Source organism: Saimiri boliviensis, chromosome 8, assembly GCF_048565385.1.
Source record: "Saimiri boliviensis isolate mSaiBol1 chromosome 8, mSaiBol1.pri, whole genome shotgun sequence".
Taxonomy (NCBI): domain Eukaryota; kingdom Metazoa; phylum Chordata; class Mammalia; order Primates; family Cebidae; genus Saimiri; species Saimiri boliviensis.
In genome coordinates this window covers 96,796,554-96,804,020 of record NC_133456.1, presented here as the reverse complement: position 1 = coordinate 96,804,020, position 7,467 = coordinate 96,796,554, and the positions used below count along the sequence as shown (strand labels likewise).

Genomic DNA, 7,467 nt, shown 5'->3' with positions numbered 1-7,467 from the left:
CTTCCAGATATTTCCCTCTGGATAGACATATATATTACATTACAATAATTCCTGCTCCTCAAAAACAATACAAACAGTAAAAATCAGCTTATACTAGCCTTATTAACTTTTGCACAGGTGCTAATTTATATTATATAGAAATCTATGTGCATTCATTTCAGTTTTGACTTTTAAAATCTAAAATGATGCTATTAAACTAGTACTATAAGTTTCCACGTTAAACAGCAGCAGTTTCAGAATAATTCAAAACTTGATTCAGGAATACTGCTAATAAAAAACATGTACTATTTTTTTTCCATTAAAATAAATAGCTTTCTACTACTGCATCCTTCAAAGAGAAGAATATTCTGCCAGTTTGGCTACAAGCTCTTCACGTATAGACAGTTACTCCTTAGTAAACTCCTCACTCATCCTGGCGTTGTTGAAAATAGTCATCAAACAGAAGAAGACTCATTTTCATGTTCCTTTGGTTATTTAAATTTTGAATCTTCTCCACATTGAATGCCAAAATCAATATGCTGTAATACAATGTTCATAATTTCTTCATCTGACTGATGATGAGGTGAGAACTATGCAACAGTCATCAGTCCACATACAACTTTAGTTACTTCTTTGAATTTTTTGCTTCTTAAGTCACTTGTAGAATCATCGAATAAGAAATTCATGTGTGGATCTAGAAACTCTCAGTTTCCTTTTTAGCTTTTTTACTCTGCAGATCCATTTTCATCACGATGTTAACGTGTGGAATTTCTAGAGAGAGCATGGCACTCAGGGCTGCCAAGATGCCAGAAATACACTTGAATGACTCCACCATGAACTGAGAATCAACAAGAAAAACTCCATAAACTCAGAACTCCCACTGCTCAAGCTGCAGGACCAGCTGCTTTGTCACAGACAGGTGAGTGCCCAACTCAGGTCAAGCTGGACAATCAAAGCTAGCCAGGATATTACCATTATTAAGGGGATTGTAATTGTCCTAGTCCTTTCGAAAGCAATTAAACAATATGAATCAAAAGCAACACAAAGGTTCATACCTTTTACATACCTTGATTCTCAGTTGATGAAATTTTACACTAACAAAATATTCCAAAAATATGGAAAAATTACATGCATGAGGGAGCATCTCAGATCATTATTCATAACAGTAAAATATTGGAAAAAATCTGTAATGCCAACAATAGGAAAGTAAATGATGAAATTAAGTAGTATCCATTCAAATATTGTAAAGCCTTTTTAAAGTTATTGTTATAAAGACTGTGCAATGGCATGAATAATGCTAATGACATGATATTAGTGACTCAAGCTTTATAGTTATACTAATGACTCCAATAAAATATAAAAAGCGAATGCTGTTAGTAAAACTGGCTGTCTAAACTAGATTTCAGTTTTTAATCGAGCGCGTAGCAGAAAGGATGTATGTGTGGTACGGTCTAGATCTGTGTCCCCACCAAATTTCATGTCCCTATAATCCCTAATGCTGAAGGTGGGGCCTGGTGGAAGGTAATTGAATTATGTGGGCGGCTCCTTCATGAATGGTTTGGCACCATCCCTTGGGTACTGTTCTCATGACAGAGTTCTCATGAGATACGGTTGTTCAAAAGTGTGTAGCACCTGTGTACCTGCCCTCCACCTCTTCTTGCTCCTTCTCTGGCCATGTAATTCATGCCAATTTCCCCTTCACCTTTTGCCATGATTGTAAGTTTCCTGAGGCATCCCAAGAAGGAGATGCTACAATACTTTCTGTATAACTTGCAGAACTGTGAGCCAATGAAACTTCTTTTCTATTCAATTACTCAGTCTCATGTATTTCTTTATAGCAGTGCAAGAACAGACTAATAAAACATGCATAGACTTTTCCACTTGGAATGTCTTATGTAAAGGCATATTGTTAGTCAGTAAAGTAGAACCACTGCGAGTAACACAGATTAAAGGGTTTGTTAGAGGGGTTAGATTTTTATGAAACTATGTTGCTGGTAGAGAAGTCTGTGCAAAGCTGTTGTCTCTGTGTCTGATGTTGAACCTAAAGCCACTATAAAATAGCCAGCCAGCAAGTGGGAGGAAACCCTAAGCAGACGAGGGCAAGGACATATTAGAAGCCAAAGGACAAGTGAGTGCTTGAGGACAAACTTGACCCAAGTCCCTTGGCTTGGGCTTTCTGTCACTTGCAATCTAAGGAGTTCTAACCAATAAACGTAGATCATTCTTGGCCTATAAATAAGTCTGATTATTTTACAGAAACTTCACCATGGCTCTACCTAGTAGTAAAACCCATGGAGCTGAATGACTGACAACCCCTTCCAGAGACCAGATAGGCAGGATCTGGGAAAAACTGGGAAGACCAAAGGAGTTAAAGACAGAGAGGGCATGGAGGAGAAGCCAAGAATAGGAACACTGAAGAGTGGCAGTATAGTAACCTTGAGGCTCTAGAGAGAAAACTCTTCATGTCCATTGAGAAACTTGGAATCTGCTGAATGGAGTGTAGAAATCACTCTCTAATCTCCACCTTCTATGCATTTTGTGTGGGTTAGCAAGTAGAATGGAAATTTAACCCCTGGTAAAAATCTGCTTTGTGCATTCTTCTAGACTCTGTGTTTTTAGCCCAGGAAGATAGTCATGGTACTGGGGTAAAACATTGTGAAGACAACCAAGGCCAAGTGTTGACTGATCCAGCCATTATCTACCACAGTGCACATGCCTCCACTTCACATTTGTTTGAAAATTCCTATATAAAGAAACTAAGAAAACAAATCACGAGTCTTGGTAATTTCACAGTTGTGTGTCTATGATGCCTTCATATCCAGTTGAAAAAATTGTTAATATATCATAAATTATTCCATGCTGGGCACAGTAGTTCATGCCCATAATCCCAGCACTTTGGGAGGCTGAGGTAGGATGATTACTTGAAGCCAGGTGTTTGAGATTAGCCTAGGCCATAGAGGGAGACCCTGTCTCTACAAAAAAAAAATGTTTTTAAAGCTGGGCATGGTGGTACACACTTGCAGTCCCAGCTCTCGGGGGACTAAGGCAGGAGGATCACTGGAGCTCAGTAGTTGGAGGCTGCAGCAAACTATGATTGTGCTACTACACTTCAGCCTGGGAAAGAAAGAGAGAAAGAGAAAGAGAGAGAGAGAGAGAGAGAGAATGATGTAGCAGAATTTTCCCTGCCAAATCTACCAGTTAATGGTAATAACCTGTTATTACATGTAGAAGGTTATCTTGGGATCATTTCCTTCTGAAATGGACTTCCTTCCATTCCACCTTCCATCCCTGAGTACTTTTATTCCCCAAGACTCTTATGAGAATATTCCACTACAAATATGCCATTGTTGGGGAGAGAAAAACTTTCACCTCAGACTCTCTCTGAAACACTCGCGTTTGTCTGCCCACCCCTCCAAGAAGCATGATTTGTAAGTAAAAGCCACCCTGAGGCTCACATGAGATCACAATTTATCTCCACAGTTTTCATGTTATGTTATTATCCTGATGTTGCCTTAAGATTCTTGCAATTAACACTTAAAAAGATTCACATTTCTCGTATCTAAAGGAAATCTGTCTGTTATTCCTTTGTTTGCACCCTAAGATTTTAGGAAGCTTTCTGTGATACAAAAGAATTAAAGAGAAAGAAGTGGATCAGGTCAGATAAAAAACAATGATAAAATAATAACAATAAGTTGTCACTGGGGTAAGAATAGCATGCACAATGCATTTTTTAATGTCCTGAAAAACTGAGCTGTACATTTGTTTCATGGCTCCCCAGCTTCCACAGCAAAAATGGAGAACTGATAATTATCACTGGATTTATTCTTTATGGTTGCTCAGGGGGGAAATTTTTAAAGGGGACATTAATGGAATAAGGTTACCTTTCCGTCACTCACATCTGATTACTCATAGACTTTTCTATTTGAAGTCGGATTAAGGAAAATTTTCCTGCAAACAAATGTGTTCAAATGAATCGATGAACATGCATACCTGCCAGGTACCCAGCGTCCTCAAGGCCTATAGGACATTAACTCCAGTAGCCTGTGTGACCATGTAGAATAAAAATAAAGTTACTGAGAGTTCAGGGTTGATAATATCTCTGCTTTGTATATTTCTGCAGAAGTCAGACGCGTTCAAAATAAGGGAAAAGTGAGTTAAAATAAACTGTCTTATTGGCAGAACAGAGTGTGATCATGAGATACCATTCAGCTTTTATGCTGATTCATCAGCTCACAGTGAAACAAGCTTGCAAGGGGGCATCCCCGGACCACTCAACATTCAGAGGTATGTCCTCCCATCCTACTATTTTTAAGGTAAAATGAGATTTTCATAGAATAAGGATACAGCTGGCAAATAGCAAAGCTACAATTACATATACAGTAGCCTACAAATACGAATAGTTTGGCTAATTACTCCTAAGTCATGGGGTGTTTGTCTTTGTTTTTTACTATTTGATTTGCTTTACAGCTTTACTGAGGCATGATTGGTGTAAATAAACTGTCCATATCTAAAGCGTATTATTGATGAGTTTTGACATAATATACTTCCATGAAACCATCTTCAATCAAGGTAATGAAACTTTATATCACTCTCAGAACTTTCTCTTACCTTTTTCACACTCTAATTATTGTTTTCAACCTGCCTGTTTCTATTTTGTAGCAAACAATTTGCTTTTTGAATCAAGTGCATTGTGATGCAATGAATATTTATCATTTGCTCTTTTAAACTGTGGTTGATGATTCCTTGACTTTTGCAGGTATCACAAAAGGGATTTACTTTTATGCAGAAAACTTAGGTTCAGCAAATGAATCTATATTTACAAATTTGTGGTGGGGTGAAATGGTAGGGAGAACTGGCCAGTCTCTCTCAGGACAGGAGTAGAACATTTAATATGAAGTGGAGGTGATGGTGATGAAGGGTGGTACCACTTCGGTATAAGGAAACTGCAGAAAAAAATTTAAAAAAAAAAAAAAAACAGATTTCTAGATTACTATGGCAGGGGTTGGTTCATGGTTACATCATGAAAGGGGCCAAAAGTTTATAATATGCTAGAGGCTGGTGAAGAATTAAAGAAAAAAAAAAGAGGGAAGAATGAAAGGGGGTAAGGGAAGTAGAGGAAAAGGGAATGAATGAATAAAGAAGATACTAAGAGTAACGGGAAAAGGGCAAACAGAGAACACTGCAGCAAGTCTTTGGGCTAAAAGACAGAGAGCGACTTTTGTGGTAAAGAAACCAAAGACAGTCGTGAAATGGATAGCCAAAAAAAGTGGGCAGCCTATAGTGCTGAGGCTGGATAAAGAGCATCAGGGACAGGGAAGCTGTAATAAGATTCCACCACCATCTCTGCCCATTGCCAGGGCTGGAGGCAGAGAAAAACCTCCCCTACTCAGGAAAAAGGAGCTATTTTTGTCGAGTTAAATGAGCCTGAACCTGCAGACCTGAATTGGCTGATGAATATTGTTAATTGGTGCAGTTTCTTCAGTGCAGGAAAGAGTTTCCAATCAGACCAGCAATTCATTGTCCGCATGAAGGCAATTTATTAATAAAAATGAACCAAAGTTTCAGAATTCTTGATAATGATGAGCTCATGGTCCTTTGCCTGCTTTCCCTTCCCTAGAAACGAAGTCCTACAGCAATGATGCCTCAGTGATATCTCCTCCAGCCCATTCCATATGTGGCAACATTTCAAGCGGTTTTTTTTTTTTTTTTTTTCATTAGGAATTTCTACATTTAGTTGTCAAATCGAGCTGTTCTAATTGCCTAATTGTGATTCTCCCTTCATCAACAGATTTTTTTGAGGCGTTTCTGATTCAGAGTAACCAGGAAAGTCTGCTAAGTGCAGCTTAATTCTGAAAAGTAAAGGGGAAAACAAAACAAAATAGAGAGGTGAAATAGTCTCCCTTAACAAAAATCAATTTTATTTATTTCACAGTTTAATAAATTTGACAAACGTGTCCTTCCATGTAACTACAACCACATGAAGACGTGATGAATTGACATTACCCCAGAGTTCTGGTTTCCTTTGCAATAACCACTATCCCCAGCCCTGGTTGTAGACAGCCACTGGTCTCCTTTCTGTCATTGATTAGTATTGCCTTTTCTAGAATTTTAAATAAATGAAGTTACATGATGGCTTTTTAAAAAGTCAGCTGAATGTTTTTGATATTCAATCTGTGTTGTTGTATGCACATCATTAGTCCATGCTTTTCATGGCTGAGTAGTAGTCTACTATATAAATGTATTCCAATATGTGTATCCATGGGGATCTGGGTTGTTTATGTTTTAGCCCATTAAAAATAAGACTGCTATGGGTATTAGTGTCCATGCATTTGTGTGGACATATGTTATCATTTCTCTTGGGTAAATGCCTTCGGGTGGGATTGCTGTCATATAATAAGTTTATTTATATCTTTATAAGAAACCACCAGCTGTTTTCCAAACCGGCTGTACCACTTTACATTTCCATCAGTAATACCTGAGCTTTCTAGTTGCTCCAAACCAGAGCCACTGAAATGGGTATAAAGTGGTATCTCACTGTGGTTTTAATCACATTTTCCTAATGACTAGTAATGTTAAGTATTTTTTCATGTGTTTATTTGCCATTCATGAAGTTCTTTGGTGAAATGTTTGCTAAAATCTCATGCCCATTTTTAAAAATAGGGACATTTTGTAACTGTCCAATTGGTTCTCCTTGCCTGTTGCCCAGGTAAAGGTGATTTATCAAGGAGTTTGTCCTTTGCATGCCCAGGTAAAAGAACTGCAATAGAGAGGGCTTAATTCACACAGAGCCAGCTGAATGGGAGACTGGAGTTTTATTACTCAAATCAGTCTCCATGAAAATTTTGAGCCGGTGGGGAGTTGGGGAGAGATAGCATGGGGAGAAATGCCAGATATAGGTGATGGAGAGGAAGGCAGCACATCACACTGCCATGTGTATACCTGTGCAACAATCTTGCATGTTCTTCATATGTACCCCAAAACCTAAAATGCAATTTAAAAAATCTATAAAATTAAGGAAGACAACAACAACAACAACAACAAAAAGCATAATTTGGCAGGCAGGAGGCCAGGGAGTAGAGAGTGTTAATTGGTTAGGTCAGAGATGAAATCATTAAGAGGTTGAAGTGGGTTTTTCTCATTGTCTTCTGTTCCTGTGTGGGATCACAGAACTAGCAGAGCCGGATTATTGGTCTGGGTGCTAGCTAATGCATCAGAATGCAGGGTCTGGAAAATATCTCGAGCACCAATCTTAGGTGATGTTATCCCTAGGAGCAGTTGGGGAGGTTCAGAATCTTGCGGCCTCTGGCTATATGACTCCTAAAGCATAATTTCTAATCTTGTGGCTAATATATTACTCTTACAAAGACAGTCTGGTCCCCAGGCAAGATGGGGAATTTGTTTTGAGAAAGGGATATTATCTTTGTTTCAATGTTAAACTATAAACTAAGTTCCTTCCAAAGTTAGTTCAGCCTATCAGAAATGAACAAG

The 7,467-nt window shown here is 38.3% G+C and overlaps 1 pseudogene; it reads right to left on the bottom strand.

Annotated features, from left to right (window-relative positions):
* Positions 1-403: 403 nt before the first annotated feature.
* LOC101053860 (GPN-loop GTPase 3 pseudogene) lies at positions 404-1,691 on the bottom strand (annotated as a pseudogene).
* Positions 1,692-7,467: the final 5,776 nt, after the last annotated feature.